The sequence below is a fragment of the Chamaea fasciata genome, unplaced genomic scaffold (assembly GCF_029207755.1).
Source record: "Chamaea fasciata isolate MVZ Bird 193981 ecotype frontalis unplaced genomic scaffold, bChaFas1.0.hap1 SCAF_14, whole genome shotgun sequence".
Taxonomy (NCBI): Eukaryota; Metazoa; Chordata; class Aves; order Passeriformes; family Sylviidae; genus Chamaea; species Chamaea fasciata.
The window spans coordinates 2,592,863-2,612,629 of NW_027094099.1; the positions used below are offsets into that span (position 1 = coordinate 2,592,863).

A 19,767-nucleotide genomic window follows, 5' to 3' on the forward strand; every position below is an offset into this window, starting at 1 on the left:
AACTTTCTCAAATTCAACAGACAATTTTATATGTTATCAAGACTTAGGAAAAATCTGAACTCAAATCTGCTCAAATTAGAAAATGTTCACACTCGAATACAAAAAAAGTTATTCCTTGTCTACATAATTGTAAGGCAGGAGGACAGACTGATTATACACTTTTGCAGCAGTTGCTACCCAATCCTTATTCCACCTGGAACTATGTACTTACATACTGACAGATCTGATTTACTTTAATAACACAAAAAAAGAGCTCATGCCCATTACAGCAGCCAAAGAACACATTTTATCACTTAAGACATTCTTTATGCTAACAGACATCAGTTAATAAAAAAAAAGGGGGTGTTTAATCACATGAAAGGAATCTCCTCCTTTAAAATCCATGTGATATAGTGAGGATAAAGCTCACAGGGACAGCAGTGCAGCAGCCCCACCAGGGCTGGCTGAGAGGTGAGACAGGGCAGGGAGTGGGGAAAACCCAACAAAAACTCTGCCACTGATAAAAAGTGTTAGTGGAAAAAGCACAACACAGGCCCCCACTGTAAGGCTGTTTCCACAGAGGTGAAGCTCAGGTAAGGAAAACCAGGGGGACTCTGTCAAAGCAGATGTCACACACAGTAACATTCACTTCTGCCCCTTCTCACACCTGCCTCTCCCAGTAGTTTCCTTGGCTGCTTTTTCTGGTTTGCCAATTTTTCCCAGACAGAAGTACAGTGAAATTGATAAGCTGGTGTTCAAAACAGAAACTGGACCAACAAGAAAAATCATGGCAGTGAGATTCCTTTCTTTCTCTCAGCAATGCAGAGTCCTGCATGTTGCAAAGATCTGCCAGGAGCCGCTCTTGTCAACGTGGTTATAAACCTTTGTAAGAGCCTGAGCTTAACAGTGCTTGATGCCACATTTCTGACACCCAGGCTACAAGGAAGTTTTCTATCACTGAAAACAGCTCCATTCTCCTGAGCTGTGTGGCCTGCAGGCTGGTGCTACTGAGAGTTGAGCACTCCAGAGCAAGCAGACAGGAGCAGAAGTTCCCATTTCCTAACAACTTCCTGGATATTTTACAATTGCTTCCCCTCAGGAAGCTGATTCAGTCTTTGCAGCTCCAACAGCAACAATTGTTGAGAGGCAAGTTGTCCAAGAATACTAAAAGTACATTCCTACAGCACACACAGACCAATTCCTGGCTCCCTAACAATGGGTTTTTCTTTTGGCCAAACCTCCCACTCTAAAAAGGAGAAAAGGAATGAAGTGGTCAGGTAACGTCCAATGTCTCGGGCTTTTTTTGGATTTGTCTGTAAGCAGCAGAGCAGCCGATCACAGATGGAAAAGGAGGCCGGGGAACAAGCCTGAAAGGAGAAAGGTACTATGGAGTAAATCACCACAGTCATTTTGGGGAGAAGGATTTCCTTCACAACACACTTAACCCAATGTTCCATTCTCCATACATTCTCCTGGTTTTCCCTCATCTTCAAGTCCAAAACAGCCATGTGTCTGCACGTGTAACAGACCCTTTTTGTTTTGTTTCCACGTAACACAATTCTACCTGCAACTGATCTTACTGCATAATGTATCAGTTACTTCCTAAAATTCCATCAGACTTCTTTTCCACAGAAGTGCTATACCTGAATGTAAAACAATTAGATCCCCAGGACTTCAAAGCAAAGATTTCACAGGTGGTGGCCTTCCAGTGCTTAGTCAGACTAAAGAATTGATCTCTTTGGATCGATCTGTTAATCCTGTTACTCTGAAAAAACAAGGAAACAGTTTCATTGGGTCACCCCATCCTCTGATTGTTCTAAAAATCATCACTCTCTTATTACAAAGCTCCTCCTCCTCAAAGCCAGGCTGATAATTTTCAAGATGATAACCCATAATCACAGCATCAAACCTTAATCTTTGGAGCAGGAAATATTTTATGTACATCAGACTGCTTAAAACCCATCTGTACTACTTTTCACATGTTATTACATTCAAAAGAAATATTTATGATTTAAAACTACTTAATACCAATGTCAAACTGCTTTTCTGGAGGATCAACTGGAATGCTGTAAACACAGGGAGAAGTTGTTTGGGTGTTGTTTGAGTCGTTCTAAACAGCACACATTAAAGGCTCCCGACTCCCAGTTTTGCCGTGTTGTGCAGATGTGCGATGTGTTGAACAAAAGCCTCTCTGGTTGGGAGCTGCAGAGCTTTGATGGCGAGGTGCTGTCATCTCCACTTCCCACACCTCCTCTTCACTCCCAGACTGGAGCAGAAGACACAGTTGCCCCGATTTTCCTGTTTCTGATGAATATTTTAAGGTTGAATGAAGTATCCACGGAACTTTCCTCACAGTAGCATAAAGCCTGAAGTCTGTCAGAATCCAGCTACCACTTAGACTCAACTGCCAGTGCTTATCCAGTGATTTCCCCCTCCTACTCATATGAATTTCTTTTAAATGTCAGGCTTGTACTGCCAGAATATTTAGTTATGCATTAATATAAATGTTGACTTTAAAGCAGGCTCAACTTTAAATATTTAGCTTTTTTTAAAAAAAAAAATCAGCTATAAATGATAGCCTGTGTTTAAATAATATTTTAACTACTTGGCCAGTAAATTTTCAGATAAGATTAAACAAAATTTCCAGGAGCTAATGGGTCAGGAATTGCTTGAAAATGACATTCTGTAAAACACGAGAATACTGATAATTTCTAATAATTTTTCTCCAACTTGCTCTTGGCAATCAAATCCATAAGTGAAAAACCTCATGACTAAAAGTCTTTCTTCCAGCAAATAACTGGGAGCTATTTTGCCATGGATGTTACCTCAACCTGCTGCCTCCTTTGGGTGTTTATCAGTTTCATTAACTCAGCCCCAGGATGAAGGCTGCTTATCACCTTCGTTAAGGAGCTTTGAAGATGTCAAGTGCTGCAACCCTCAGGAGTTCAGAGGAAAAAGATTATCCTCGAGTCCCATGTCTGAATAACTCAGATGTGGTGCCTTCACCATCAGCTTTAACCAGTTCTTTTTGGTGAACTGCGGAGAGCAGGAAGACTCTGCCAGATCAGCATTAGGAAGGACACAGGTTATCTCGACACCCAACTTGGAATTCTGAACCACAGAGGCACTAAGTGAGACAGATCCCTGTTCTCCACCCCAAATAACCCCAGAACAAACCTCGGTGCAGCTGCCATAGGAACAAGCACACCGAGTGCACCTGGAGCACAAACTGGAGCACCCAGGATGGAGGCAGAGGGACAAAATGAGATGTACAGAAAAAGCCAGGCCCAAGCTCTGTGCCCAGAGCTCTCAGCGTTAAACAGATTAACAGAAACTCCCAAAGTTGCACCAGAAGCCTGCAAGTGGCTGAGTGGGGAACAGAGGCAACATTAGTGCCAAGTCTCAGTAATTGATTGGGTCTGCATGCACGTTCTATCTTTCCCCTCAAACTACATTTTCCCTGCTTATGGTTTCTCTTTCTGCCACTTTTAAAGTGATTTACTCCTTCAGAAAGGGAATTAGGTCTTATTTTGATCAAATATTTAGGACCTTTTAGACATTAAAAGCCACAGATTACAAAGAAGGAAGGGTCAAAACAGTAAAGTCAGATTAAAATTGCAGATAAGCCGCAAATATTGAAGTCAGGAATGAACAAACAGCTAGCAAAACAAGATTCAAAGAACTAAGAGGCTTATCCACCCTCCCTGCAACGTCTGGCTCCTCAGTGCTAAATAACTGCTACAGAGATCTTCCCCACACAGGAGCTGATGAAAGGGGTCTGAATATAGGTCAGCAAAAGCCTTTCAGATCCAGCTACAGACACTAATTAGATCACTTTCAGTTATTAAAAAAAGAGAAGAGGAAGAAACCTCCAAAACAAAGGGTTTACCGCTCAAAACGTTCTGAATTTCTCTTTTTTTCTTGTCTCTAATTGGCAGTGGCCTTTGGTTTCAAAGCAGCTGGTTGCTGGCCCAGCTCTGAAATTGTCACCAGCACACACCAAACACGGCAGTGACCACACTGAGGAAGAACCTCCAGCAAAATTAAGGCTGAACAACATCTGCAGTGATGCACAAAGACATGGTGGGGGGGTCTTTAAATATATTTTCAAGATATAAAAGAATTCTTCAGTTTTATAAGAGAACACTGACTGTTTTGTTTTACACTGCCAAAATCCACAAGGCAAGAAAAAAATCCGACTATTTTTTTCCCCCTGAAGTATACAGTATAGCTCAGTTCATACAGGGCTCCTTGTACCAGCTTGTTTATGCCTCCTCTCCTGTGAAACAAGCCTTTATGTCTCCATAGTGGAAAAACCCACTGGTTTATATCCTTTTCGAGATGTGTGCAGCCAATTAAATTGTAAAGTAATACCTGTTTCAAAGTCTAACTCAAAGAAACTATACATTCCTGGACTGGGACCCGAGCCAAGGAGGTCACCTTACACCCCGCGGTCACGTGGGAATACTTGGCTTTTGGAATTTCGTATTTTCATTTCCATTCAAAGTAAAACTGGGGATTGAAAGGATGAAATATTGTGTATTCTCTGCACACAAACTGTGCTCGTTTCTCAAGTGATAAAGTTAATATTCCGAGGAACAAGAAAAGACAGTTCAAGAGTTCAGAGTGATTTCAAGCCATTCAGAGAGAGTCAGGGAAGTGACAATTGCTGGTAGCTCCCCACTTTCCAGAACAATTTTAGTGATGAATAAAGTATTATGTGACCAGACTATATGCATAAGAATGGTATAATGTGCACAAAACAACAGTGCACCAACACATTACAATAAAATCCACTTGTCAGAGTAACAAGCCAAGTTGATTTCCTTCCATATGAGAACAGTTATGAAAAGACTGACATCTTATTTTAATTTCCATTTTTCTGCAAAACAAACAGCATAGCAACCCCAGGAACAGCGACTGGAGACAGGCTGCACCCCACCAGGTGAGCTCACCCGGGCCACCCCACAGCAACAGACAAGTCTGGTTTTAAAACTGGTTTGATCTGAGTCTTTGAGCTAATGTTAGGGTTTATTCTAAATTGAGCAGCACAAATGTGTATGCACAGTACCCTCTAACTCTACCTGATGCCATTTAAAGAAGGACCCTGAAGTTTCAATGCCATGGAGATTTTTGGATGGGTAACAAAAGTCCAGCAAATGTACCAAAACAAGGACTTCGATGTTTTTGTGCCATCTGCGTCTGACGGAAGTTGTCGAGTGAAATTCACAGGTTGTTTTCTTCTAAGTTAGTGAACATAATTACAGAGTTTTCTGTGAAGCTTTCAAGACACGAGGCGGTTTGCTGTGCCATATTCCCACAAACCTCCTGCTTTAATGTATTAAAAACTAGATTGCCTAGCCCACATGAAAAATCTTTGCAATGACTATACATTTAACAATTCCTTTGTCAGATCTGTACCGTGCCATGCAACTAATACCCATGTAAAAGACATTTCTGCACCTGTTTTTCATGGTAATGTCCTGAGAATACAGGAAAGCTAGAGATAGAAAATTAGTGTTAAAATCAATTTTTGGCACATAAAAAAATAATTCTGTATATTGACTAGCTATTCAGAAAGAATTGACTTAATATTGGCATCATTAACATCTAACAGCGAGACTCAGAACTCTCTTCAAGCAAAGGCTACATCAAAGAGCTACAACACTGAGTAAAGGTTGGATAAACAACATCAAGCCTAAGCAGCTACATTTCCCTGTAACTTGTGCATAACCCAGCATTTTGCAATGTGTCAGAATAACATTGTAACTGTTTAGCCTCAGAAATGTAAAAAATTACTTTTTTGAGGCAAGTCGTGTGTGAAATCATTTGTGTTGACTAAAATATAATTACATCTTCAAGGTTTTTCTGCATTTGACTTTGGGGTAACAAACCCCACTTAGCTTTCGTAGTATACATTTTTCCCCCCAACATGTAAGAATCAGGATTTATCTCTCTGTATAGACCTACAAAACAGCTTTTCCCTTGCGAACGTTTCCAGTGCAAGTGTGCATTAAGAACAATAACCACGTAGAAAAGCTGCCACAATGGGTTGGGAAAAGCTTTGTCTTTGACGGCCACGCTGGAAGCAGCATTTCGAGTTCACAGTCTTTCTAGAATTTACCAGACTGAAAACTTGTGGGTTTGGTACTCCCACCAGCCAGGGCTGGCAGGGCAGGGCAAGAGTCGCTGCAGGTGAAAGGTTGCGATCGCGGTCCTTTGTGCCCAGCGTTGCAGAAAAGCAAAGCAGCTGCAAAAATCCATCCTCATCTCTACCCGCACGGCAAGCGTGCGGTGCCGGGCGTGGGTTATTCCTCCCCCCGGCAAGGAGAACGTGCCGGGCTCCGGCCGCGCTCCCCAGGGCAGGGGAGCCGCTCCCGGCACGCCTGGAGCCCGCTCCGTGTACGGCCAAGAGCTCTCCCCAGCCCCCTGCGGCGGCCTCAGACATTCCTCTGCTCTGTCAGGCAATGAAAATATCCCCAACAGGATTAGAGCAGCCCTCGGAAGGAGAGCGGCTCGCGAACGTCCCCCAGCCCACGAAAGGCACCGACGGCTTTGAGCGGGGGGGGGTCACAACACCGGGAGTGACCCCCAATTACAGCCGCAAACGGTGGGGGTTGAGCCTCTGACAAATTAAGACCTCTAAAACCTCGCTGGTACTTTCACATTCTTGCGGGATGCAGCCAGCGTTTGGAAGTGTTCATTAAGGAAGGCAGACTCCTGCTCTGGCACTTATACTAAGGGAAAAAAAAACCCACGAGAACAAGCAAAATTAGAAAGCAAAACATCTCTTCCTATTTCCATCCCGGGCACAGGCACAGCCAGCTACTCTATTCTTCTCCTATTCAACTTCATACAGAGTGGTCAAGGGTTAAAGTGCTTTAAAAAGAAAAACATTAAGAAAGGAAAAACATTTTTTCTACAATGAGGAACACTTGAGAAAGGCTCCAAGCACCAGGCTAACAAAGAAAACGGTCCTGAAGGAGGAGGCCCTCACTACAGCATTCAGGTTTGGATTTTGCATTCACATTCCTTGCCAAGCAAATACATTTAAATAAAATTATTCAATCCCAGTGTGGCTTCCGTGCCACATTAAGGTAGTAGCATTCTCCTTAATTATACTCCTTTTCACATCTTTAAAAATCCTTTCAATATTTACTTGAAAAGCTAATTGCTGACAGCTAGAAAGAGCATACATGTGATCCTTTAAAATTCTGGGATGGAGGGAGACTACTGTCCCCCCCCACCCCAGTTCTCAGAAGCCCTACAGCTCCACCATCCTCCCAGAGCCCCGTGGATGGACAGCCCGACACAAAACCTGGAGAAAAGGAGGCTCGGGGGGCACCTTACCGCCCTCCACAACTCCCTGGCAGGAGGGCAGAGCGCGTGTCCCCACAGACACCAGGAAACAACCTCCAGTTGCCCCAGGGGAGGTCTAGGTTGGATATATTTATATTTCACTTAAGGGCTGTCCGGCCCTGCACAGGGCAGTGGTGGAGTCCCCATGCCCGGAGGGATTTAAAAGCTGTGTGGATGTGGCACATGGGTCGGTGGTGGCCTTGGCAATGCTGGCGGAATGGCAGGACTCAGCAATCGCAAAAAGGACTTTTCCAATCTAAACAATTCCATGACTGTGTGTACATTATCCATCTCATACACCTTCCCAAAGACACTGTGGCCTGGGGGATGCAAAGGGAAAGACAGGATTTTTCCAAGGTTGAAAAGAAAAGCCACCAGAAAACAGATCTATGCAGAGAATTTCTGATTAAAACTCCAACACGGATTTTTAGCTACAAGACTTACAGTTTCCTAATTGCTATTTAAGTTTAGCTTGTGGATGACACAAGACGTCCACATTCCAGAAGAACAGTCTAAGAAAAATCTTTATTTTTGTATTCCAAAAATTATGAAGCAACTTTAGAAAGATCTTACACAGTGTTAAAGTCACGCTCAAAAATATCTCCAAGTTATCAGCACAGTTTCTCAAGTATTTACAAGCTTGAAGTGACTGTCCTATTGACCAGAGCAATTTACATTTTCTGTGTTGAAACCACCCAATTTCTATTTTTGAGCCACGTACAGATGGCACAGACAGTGCTAATCAGACTTCCACGAGAAAACATTTTCTATTGATCGTTTTCTGTAAAACAAAGTTTGAAAGTGGAAAAACATATGTAAAAGAGAGAAATTAAATCAGGTCCAGTTCTATCTTTATAGAGATTACAAAGTTAGACATAGGGATGACAGAGCCACAGCAATTAAATATGTATCATGGAAACGTTTCTAATTTTAACAAAAAGTTGTGAAATCCAACTTAGCTGTAACTTGGAAGGCAAACTCTGAGGAAAGGCACTGCAGGTTTTACCCGGCGGGGAGGGGAGGAAGGAGCTGAGCTAAAAGGAGCAGCAGCCACCTCCCCCAGAACAGTTTATTAAAGCAAGAACCCCGGCATCAAAGCACACGATAAATAATTAACATGCAATGCCTTTGTGATAAGGCACTGAACTTGAGCTTTCTCCTAAGGTAAATGATTTGTAAATGCAAATTTGTCCAGCTGCTCTTTTCCTGCATCAAAAGCCTGCTCAAAGATAGCATTTATGAGCTATTTTTGGCAAATATTTACGCCATCTTAATCAAGTTTTGAGTCATGTGTTTGCTCGTTGGTATACAAAAATGCAGGGCAGTTCCAGTTACATAAACTAAAGGGTTTGGGGGGGTTAAAAGTTGTTTTTTGCCTACTGGTCTATCCAAGCTCACTCTTTAATTACCCTGCCTCGTTCACAGTGAGCAGTAACACACCTGCAGAGACCATTCCAGTTCCATTTCTCAATCCATCTTTGCCTTCACATGCAGATCAGAAGGCTTGGAAACAAGTACTACATTTTTTTATTCTAAAAGCATTTAGGAAATGGCACCTCAAAATGAAATTACATCTGCACAGCCACCACCAAAAGCTGTGTTACAGCCTTGGAAGGGTATAGAAGCAATTACAGCAGGAGCACGGATGTTTCCGATTCCAACTGCTGTAAGTCTGCACAAATGCAACTGTTATTATCATTAAAGGCTGAAGAATGAATTAAATGTGGCTCTGCTTTTACAGTGATACCCAGTCTGGTCAGCATCTAACACCTGTCTATCAATTTCTAGGAAAACTGCCTGAAGAGGAATTTTCCAGGTGATAAAGCAAACAGTGTTCTTGTTAGCAGAATTCCAAAGCTCTGCTTAAAAAGCCGTAACAGCTTCCTGAAAACAGAAATATTCCTGCTCCTTTGCAGAGGATGGGTAATGGCTCCTTACCCACACAGCACCTCTGGAAGCCCTAAAAGAAGACAAAGTCCTGTTCTGAAACCACTTATGAGAAAGCTTTAAGAAAACCAGCAGTAACATCCAGGACAGTTCCCTGACTACAGGGAAACAGACTGGCCCCATCCCACCAGTACCTGAAAGGTACCTAAAACTTCCTCACTTAAAACCAATTCTACATTTTCTTCTATGACAAGAGTCACCCAAATAAATTTTCAGTCTTTGGGTTACCGATATAAAGCATCAGTTCAACCTGCCATCCACTTACTCCACTGATAGACTGCACAAGTTACAAGAATTAGATGCCAGCAACACAGGCAGTTCACTGAATTCGTGATTTGATGTTTAGTTCACTAATTTAATCCAGCTTTGAATCCCAAGGGAATCAGAGTCAAGAGGGGCAGTGAATCCAGCTTTGCATTTGGTAATGACTCCACAAGGCTCTCAGTACCACCAGTAGCTGTGAGGCACAAGCTACAATAGCCAGTTGCTATTTTATTTTTTTAAATGAACACCATCACCTCCACTCATCGTGCTCATGCACTATAACCAACAGCGCTTCAGCACACAAGTTAAGAATGATAAAGTTACTCACATGACAGGAGCTAAATCAGATTAAAGCAATCGATATGCTCCATATATTAATCTGTAATAACAGACACAAGTACTTGATAACCTTTCAAAGCCCTCTGCAGAAACAAGAATGTCTTGAATAGGCTAAACTTGGAGAAAATGTTTCTTTAACATCACACAAGACAAAAATAAAGGCAAGAAATCTACTCCTTACAGGTCCTTATTTTAATAAATCAGTAAAGGACATGCTCGAAAGTGCTAAAGCCATAAAGTCTGCCCCGGATGATGCGAAAGCAAAGATGAAACCCTAAAGCACAGGCTCAAGCTCTGCTATGGAGCCCTGAGCAGTGGTGGCTCCACAGGAAGTTCCACAGTAAACAACAAACAGCACAAACCAAATTGCACGCAGAGATCAGATCTAGCACAGATACGTTTTCAGCCCCTGTGAATGCTGCCTTTTTCCATTTAGACTGATTTCCTCAGTGAAATGAACAACTGGCAACAGCAAAGAAAACAACTGGAAAATGTTACTTTAGAAAACCAACACCTTGGATTTGGGGCTGTTAATGCTGTTACCATGAGCATATGAGATTCCAATTGAGCTGAACCAGGAAAAGCCTTTAACTACTACTACCTAGAATGTGGAATGTCTTGGATCCTGCTTTGGGTGCATCTGATGCCTGGTTCTCCTCTTTCCACATTCAGAAGTCAATTGTCCCCTCCAAAAGCCTCAGAGGTGAAATACAAAAACCTCCATTCACATGCTGTGGTGTTGCCTTGCAGATTCTGGCCCCTCAGTTTAGAGTAGACCTACAATATTTACATCACCTACAAGAAATTCTATATATCTGCACTCACAGGCAACACATTGAAAGGGGAAGAACACGAATTTACACTCAATGGAACTGCCAAGGTTTTCCAGTTGTGCCAACAGGACACTCTGTTTTCTGCAGCTACGGTTTGTGTGGGTTTTCTTTCAACCCCATCTCCAAAAAGTCACACAAAACCACAACACAAGCTGGTTACCAAATCACTGCAGGTATATCAACCATCTCTTATCTCATCCTATCCAGGTGTTTTTCAAAACCTACCATAACTTCAAATAAGGAGGTAAGTAAAAAGAAACCATAGTAACAAAAGCACTACAGAGCCTAAAATTAAGACTCTGAAGACCTGAAGTAGGTATGAGCAAACAAGGACATGTGAAGATTTGGGTAAATAAGCTATTTTACACTTCAAACAGAAGACAAGCCTTGTCAGATTCCAGAAAAGGAAGCAACTTGGGAAAATGATGAAGAAGGGCTGTCCCACCCAAAATTTGTGGTGCACTCTCTAAGAGCTCTTAATGCTAATGAAAATAGTATCCCATAAAATGTATTAAATTTGCTGCTGGAAATGAGTAAGAACAGACCGCTGTGATTTCAGGTGGAATCCCTGGGACTGTCTGAACCTTCACCATACACAAGGCTTGGTGCACTGCACCCTTACAGGGGTCGGCAGAGGCGGCTCTATCAGCCCCATGATTTCTGCATCACCAATATCTCCTCCAGTAAAAAGGGGTAACCAAGACACTTCAAAACACTTTGTCCCTTAACTGCTCTGTAGAACCACCAAGAACACAGCAAAACACACCACAGTGCAGACAGGGAGCAGTTTTTCACCTCCTGAGCTACACCCACCAAGCAACCCTCAGCTCCCCACAACACTCCATTTCAGCATTCATTTTTCCGTGAGAAAAACTGAGCAATGTCATCCTGAGCCATTCAACTAGCTGGCATTCTCCTCACTCTGGTGGGGGCAGCTGGTTTGGCTGTCAAGAGTGCTTCCCATGTCCCTTCACAACCATACCATCACACCCTATGGCATCTAAGTTTTTCTAACCAGGTTTTCCACGAAGTGCTGTCCTTACAGGATTTCATTATTGATACCGGGATGATTGTGAAAGTGCAGGCCCCAAAAAGCTACAGTACAGCTGTTAAAAATGGTACACTACACAAGACAAGCATCATTAACCCAGGTTCCCTCTGGACTTCTGCCAGTGAGTGTCAGGCCTCCGTCCTTTTCTGAAACCGCAACCGGTTGGGCAGTTTTGCATTTTTTTTCCTCAAGGCTAAGTATTTTAAGATGAAACCTGTAGCTTTATTCCCACTTCAGAACCAGACAAACAAATGAAATTTCAGCGTGGGAAAAAAAGTTACAAACCAAAGCAGTAATTTGAACTGAGAATTGGTTACCAATCTGAAAAGAAACATTTACGATACATTTGTTTTTCAATGAATTTGCTAACAAATAGTGGTGTGCTTTCTGAGAAAGTTTCAGTCTGTAGATCTGGAATCTATATGCTGCAACACAGAATATTAAAGAGTAAAATGGTGACACAAGACACACAATGTTATTTTGCTCACAGTGCCGTTCACACTTCAATCCCTACCCCCACAGAAAAGCAGTCTGGCTTCCCGGTGGCAGCATTCCCTGTGCCCATGTCACCCTCTCCCTTCTGCCAGCACGAGTACTGATGCAGGCAGAAGAGCAGGGATCTGATCCAATTCTCGACATCCTCCACAAACACTTAGGAAAGCTAATGGAAGGGCACAGTCCCCCTCGCTGCAGTGGCACTGCCAGCTTGAAACACTGAAACCAAACACCAAAATAGGATTAACATTTGGCTAGGACTTCATCTCAGCTGTATTTCCTATCTCTCCGAGCACATTTCTAATGGGAGATTCACAAATCGATAACAAAATTCCTGGATTTTCTGCAAGGTGAGCACTGACAGCCCACCACTAAAAATTCCAATCCCAATGGCACTGGAGCGTACTACAAATTGCTGAGGTGTCCTACCACAGCAAAAAACGTTTCTGGATACAGTTTTCCTTTATTTTCAGTTTTTTATACTTCCCTCCTTGCCTGTTTTCAAACAGGAACATTTGGCTTTATAAATCACTTTTGGAAATATTTCATCATCTTGTTAACACCCAGCTTTCCTCTCTGCTATGCACAACACTACAACAGCCATCATTTCAAGCAATTATTCAGTTAGTTAAAAGACATGTGAGTGTGGCACTTGGGGACATGGATTAGTGGTGGACTGAGCATTCCTGGGGAAATGGCTGGACTCGATCTTGAAGGGCTCTTCCAACCTAAATGATTCTGTGTGTCTTCAATTTTTTTTTTTTTTAAAGCAACTTGACCTCTTAAAATTTTGAAGACAAGTTAGACTTTACTTCTCAATTTCAAAAGTCATGACAGGTCTAATGACTTCAATGACTTTTGGCAGCCTGTTCTACTTAGAGAAAGAATATCCAAACACTTCTATTTGCGGCTCTCCCTTCCTCAGTACAGTTACATTACAAGGTTTCAATGCACGAACCACAGAGCCGTGTTAAGAGGAGATGTTCGGGCTCATTAACTACAGAGAAAAGCCAAGAAAGATGAAGCTTATACAGGGCTTGGTTCCATCTCAGCCCAAGTAGAAACAAGCTGTGGGACAATTATGCTGAGAACCAGGGGATGGAAAAAAAACCTGGAAGCTGCCTCCAAGTGCTCAAGTCTGTTAGTGATGGCAGTAATACAAGGTGGCTCTGCCAAAAGGAAGATGAAAGAGGAAGAAATGGGACAACACAATCAGAGCTGGAGCTTTTACTTCCCAGACAATGCAGGGAGCAGTGCTGTGTTATAAATACACAATCTAAAATATAGAAAGATACTGTATCTATTCATAGTGTCATATAAACATGAAGACAAACTGAGATTTACCATGGCTTAAAATATCGTTGTAAAGTACACAAATAAAGTAAAACTTTCCCAGAAAAGCACCCATTAAATGGCTGGAAACTCCATGCAGAACAAGAAATAAATGGAAGCTGTAGATAAGCACCGTATCAAGTTTAACTTAAATATGTTAATAGGCAAGAAACAGCAGCTAAGCCCACTCCGGTACAGCCCTGAGCCTGCTGAATGCCCAACACACAGCGTGCTCTGTGCTGCTCACCCCGAGGTCAGCAACACTGGACATATGTCACCAGAGTTAAAAACACATCAAACAAGATAAATTCATCAAAGTATCGTAATAATAACAGCAGACAACTGTGCTGGCTACTGACACATGCTCTGACCCAGTGTCACAAAACCTGACAGCTTCAAGACAGCCAAGACAGGCTTCAGACAAAAACAAAGGTAAAACAGATTTGGACTCCATATATATGAGCTAGAATTAAAGCCCCTAATAAGTTACCCGAACTTCTAAGCCAAAAAGAAAGTTAAAAAAAACCACAAACAGATGGCAAAGTCCAACAGAGCTATACTGATGAAGCACTGAAACCCCAAAGGATATCAAGTACATAGCTGCCTACTAGGAGAGACGAGGTGAAATTTTAAGGGATCAGCAGACAGAAGTACAAACACATGGGGCTTTAAGGTAATAGTAAAACACAAAGTAATAAAAACACAGTAAGATTCGTGCCCATATACATAACAATTAAAATCTGATCTAACTACTAAAGACAGTAGTGCACAAATTCCTTGAGCAGACAGATGAATTAGTGGGTAATTTAATCACAAAACAGCTTCTCCACTTTTAAAGGATCTCCAGACAAAACCGTATGACTAGAAGATACCAAAAATTATCACCAAGCTGCCATGCTTTGATGAGACCCAAAAGAACTGAATAATCAAAATCCACACCATCAACCACAGTCCACCTTATGAGCCAAAAACTCTGCAATGCACTAAGGAAAAGAAAGAGATGAAACTGTGCAAGTGAAGAAATTCAGGCTAAGGAGAACATCTGAATTTCTTCAGTGGTAACCAGCACCAAGCCAGCTGCACAAACAGCTCCACAGTGGAGAAAATTCACAGCTAACATATGCAGAATAACACATTTTGAGGGGGGAAAAAGCTCGCTCTATTGTACAATTCACGGTTTCTAAATCAACTTAAAAAGAGATTTCTCACTGGAAAACTATGAAAACTAGAATATCAGAGGAATAGGAAAATAAAACATTGTTACATGACCAAATGACCAGCACATTCCTTTCCAAAAATGCCATACTCAGTCCTGGTCATATCACAACAGCAAACCCAAAACTGAACCAGGAAAGCTCAGAGACTGGCAATGAAAATCAGTGATGCCGTAAAAAAACCCATAAGTTTATGTATTTAGACCCCAGTGAGTGCCCAAGGTGAGCAGTCCTGTCTGAACAGCACCTTTAGGGATTTAACTGTATTTTTTTTCAGACTAATATACCCAATGAAAAACATTCAGAAGCAACAAGTGGAGTGATAAGTTTAGGGTTGATGTAAAAAAAAAAAAAAAAATCCTTTAAGGAATTTATTACTTTTCATTAAAATTAAATCTCTTCTCTTTTTGCACAAATCAAACAGCTTGTGGTCGTTACACACTCCAGGGAATTACCCAAAATCCCAAGAAAGTTTAATGGCAGAACATTCCAATTCTTTCAGTGCCTTTGGTAAGAGCAGCTTCAATGAGAAAAAAAAAATATTTTAACTGATGCAAAAAGGATTTATCATAAATTGATAGTCTGCTTATTTTGTAAAATTAAGATGCTCCTCTGCAGGAATACTAAATGGGAAAAACCCTGGAAATTAAAGCACCTAAGAGATCATATAAAGCAGGCTTTCTTTCCGTTTTCCTACCAAACCCTGCAACTGTACACATATAAATCAGGCTTATCTATTTATACGGAATTAATCAGGATTACCACTTTCATCTTGGCAATTTCACTGGAGGACGAAATCAATAGCACCCAATCAGTAAAATATGACTGTTTCCACTGTGCCGAGGCATTTTCTCTATTAAGAACTATTCTGCCTTTTTAAAAAATCAATAGCCTCAGGCGCTATGTTTCAATACTGGAGGCCCAGAGCTGTATTCTGGCAGGACAATCCAAGCGGCACCCCGGTGTTTGGGGCAGCTCTCCCCTCTCAGCCCGGCACACCAGAGAGGCAAACACAGCCCTGTGCCTCCAAGGTCATTCCCAAACCCTGCACAAGGCTTTGGAGCCCTCAGGGGCTGAACACCGAGTCCACAATCCTCAGAGGAAGGTAAAAAAACCCTTCTGGATCCAGCATGGAAGCTGCAATCTGGGCCCTGCAGCCACTGAAACCCCTGGAAATCGACTAAACAGAAGTGGAGTTTCCCTTCCACCAAGCGACATCTCAACATTAGCGCTGATTCCCTATGGAACACCAGCACTAATTAGTTACTAACATCAACTCCAGTTATACCTCCTCACAGGCAATGCAAAGTGAAACTTTCAACATCCTGCATCTATAAAACCACTGCATGTTTAGGAAAGCTGGCTACAAACATTGGCACACATTTTACACACCAAATTATCTCCATGAAACTGGTGATGATAATAAAATTCACTTTCAGACCTCCTGTGAGGCTCAGGCTGATGTTGCCCAAGTTAAATGTTTTTATAGCTTGAAAACTTAAGCAGAATATTGCACTGCTCCTTGTGTAGTTTTCCTAAACTCCCACTTCATTTCCTCACTCATTTATTATCACTCTCCTTTTCTCCTAGCCATGCAACAAACTCCAGCAAGGTGCCTACAGAGTCTTCAGACTTCTCTGACAATCTCTGGCTGAAGGTTAACGTCATGCAAATCACAAGGGCATTTTATCTTCAGGAGCAACCAAATACTCTTATTTGTATAAGGAAATATCTACCATATGTAACTTCCTTACTTACACTGATAAGTTAGCACAAGGTAACTAAGCCAAGCGCTTTTTTTTTTTTATGACACTTTTTGTTTGCTGCTTTTCACTGTGATGAACATTAGGCACAGGTGTGTACACACCTGACAACTTTGAAACTGAAGTGTTAGTTTATTAGGAAAGCTTCATAAGCCAGTCAAGTAATTTTCTTAGATGACTAATAAACCAGCACTGCAAAAGCCAGATGCAACCTGTCCGTATGGGACAGGAATATCAAGCAGGGAAACCGGTGCTTAACTGACTTGGGACGTAACTGAGACCTGAATATTTCTGCTCTATTTTTAACTTGGGATATAATTAGAAATAATCAAGCAGCACACACAAAACAGAAACAAATGATGACCTGCTGTTTCTAGGGCCCCCAGCCGATCTGTGCTGCCATCCTTAGCTTTCCATACCCCCCATCACTCCCCAGGAGGAGCATCCCTGGCAGCAGCACCTGGATGCAGTTCCCAACTTGCTGCTCACAGACCCCTTCAGTTCTGGGCAGCTCCAGGCCCACCAACTGCTAATTCTGCTCCATTGGGACTTCCCAAACCAGCAGTTTGAACTCTAAAACCAAAAAACATATTGATTCCAAGGACTTCAAGAATACCAGGGAGAGACAGAACAAATTTCCTGCTTCTGAATAATCTCATTTGCAATCTTAATGGTGTATACAGGCTATCACAGCTTTCCTATTAAAAATTAAGTGACACCAGCTTCATTTTTATTTCTAATAATGCAATCTGTATAGATCCAAGTTTTTATGCTCATCTCAACTCAGTTACAAACAGTTATAGGAGGCAGGATTCAGCTTAATTTGATGCATTATCCTGATTTGTTTTATACCCTCAGCTAAGTGAAATGTTGTCCCAATTCTAAAATCAGCAGCTCATCTCACCTTATCTGCAGACCAACCAACTAGACTGGAAAACACACTAATGTTTGCAGATACACAAATAAATGAAGTTATACAGTTTTTTCCTAAAACAATTCAGCTGCACTGTTTTCTTCTTCAGAGAGCGACGAAGAGCTATTTATAAATAGGATCAAATGTCCCTCCAACACACGTGACTCCATACAAAGAGTATGGGCTTCCAAACCTGGAACTTCTGCTCATTTATGGCACTTTTACCCACACCAAAATGCCAGCATGGGGGGGGGGGGGGGTTTGGGTTTTTTTTTGCATTTAAACCCCCTGTTCTGCACATAGCAAGCAGCTCTTCAGCCTTGACAAGGACAGCTGTGAATCCCACAGCTAAAGCTTCACCTGGACCTACAAGTCTGGTGTTGCTCTGCCTCTCCAGCCCTCAGCATCAGGAGGTTCTTCCCAGCATCCTGAAGAGATCAAGCTTCACCCAGAGCATGGAATACAAGACAGCACTAACCCCCTCACATCTAAACTCCACGCAGGAGAACTTTCATATCATGGAACATCTGCACCCAACCCCCTCTCCTGTGAGCACCTGCCCATGTAAAAGTATGTGGAACGTCCTGTATTTAAGAAAAAATCATAGCAATTAGATGGGAAATAGTGTGAATTAAAATGAAGTTCATCCACTACACACGAAGCATCCCCTCTTTATTGAGACAAAGAACTAAGGGAGCCTTTCTACCTTTCCTCTAAGTAACTGGTACAAACACCCTCAGACAGGGAAAGCCCAGCTCCTGGTCCTCGCCAGGGATCCCACAGGAGAGCATCCATGGACACAGCATAAAAGCACCTTCCACAACAGAGAGGAGAGGAGCTCACCAGAACTTCCAAGATTTCCACAAGGATACTCCTAAAATCCTGCTCCAATAAACAGCTCCAGTGAAGGTTTTATTCCATATCATCTCAGCACATCACTCCCCCTTCTGCAGATTCACATATTTAGCTCCAACAGAGAGAATTTCACCTACTAATTTGATTTCCTCAAACCATAAAAGATTATTTTAAAGTAGCAAAGAGCTACTAACACAACCATAAGATCACTGAGCTGTCAGGAGAGCAGGAACATCAGAAAAGAATCACCACATGGCAAGATTTTACACATTACAAAGTAACTTATCTGTTACACATGCTCTGCAGATTTTTGAGTCAAGCTGCAGTATTTTTCAAAAGAAAAAAAAAAAAATCTGCTTCAGCCCTGGAATCTGCAAAGCTTGTACTGTGTAAAAGGGCAAATAAAAACATTCCCTGTCAACAGGAGTCAGCACACATGGCTCCATCAGTGGTGTCCAAGCCGAGAACCACCGTGGAAGATGCTGCCTAATGTGATTCAAAACAGAACAATCACACCATTTAATGTCAGAATTTAACCATTCTCACTTTCCCAAATTGCTAACAAGTTGCTAGAAAACACTCATTTGACCACCAGTTTTTTCCATATTCTACTTGCATGTCTCTTAAAATATCAGGATTGAATCAACCGACAGGGATTTTTTTTTTTTTTAATCCCAGCACTCAGCATTCAAGACCAGATTTTCTTTCAAGCTTCTACTAGCTTATTGCTGGCAAGAAGGAAATAAAGAAGTTACTTTTGAAAGCCAGTATTTGGCATAACGAGCAGATAACATCGCTGCAAAGCTAAGGAGGCTTCTGTGGTATTAATGGTCTCATGCGAGGGCTTTTGAGAGAGCCTTCTCCTGCCTCACCTGGGCGAGATTACGCTTTCCGTAGCCTATAAAGAACCAGGATTCAATCATAGACCATTAAAGACAACAATGGTAAAAGGTGTGAGAACTACCGCGGCTGAAACGCTGCCAGACCGCTCATTTCTGGGCTACTGCGGCAGTTCCCAGGCAAGTTCTGTCTCCACAGGTTGCCGGTACCGAGTCCGTGCCGCTTGCAGCACCCCTCCCGAGCTGGAGCCGAGCCCGCCCGTGCCCGGCTCCTCTCATTAGTGATCCGCAAACCCGATGCCGCTCAGGTGTGCCCTCGTCCCCTCATTAGTGGGCTTGCAAGCCCGAGTGCCTTCAGGTGTGCCCGGCTCCCCTCCCGGGTACCAGCGAGCCGGGAGCACAGGTGGGTGAAGCGTTCAATCCTCCCACAGACGAGGCTCCAGGTGTCCCTTGTTCGCGGGGAGGACCGGCCGCCGCTCCCCGAGGCTCGCAGTGGCCCCTGCTGGTGCCCGCACGGGGGAGCGGAGGGTGCTCAGCCCCTCGGCACCGCTCGCCCCGCCGGGGCCGCCCCGGGCCCCGCCGCC

At 42.7% G+C, this 19,767-nt stretch overlaps 1 protein-coding gene across 7 annotated transcripts in view; it reads right to left on the reverse strand.

Moving 5' to 3' along the window:
- Window positions 1–19,767, reverse strand: part of NEO1 (neogenin 1) — a 168,742-nt gene that overhangs the window by 148,552 nt on the left and 423 nt on the right. The window lies entirely within an intron of this gene.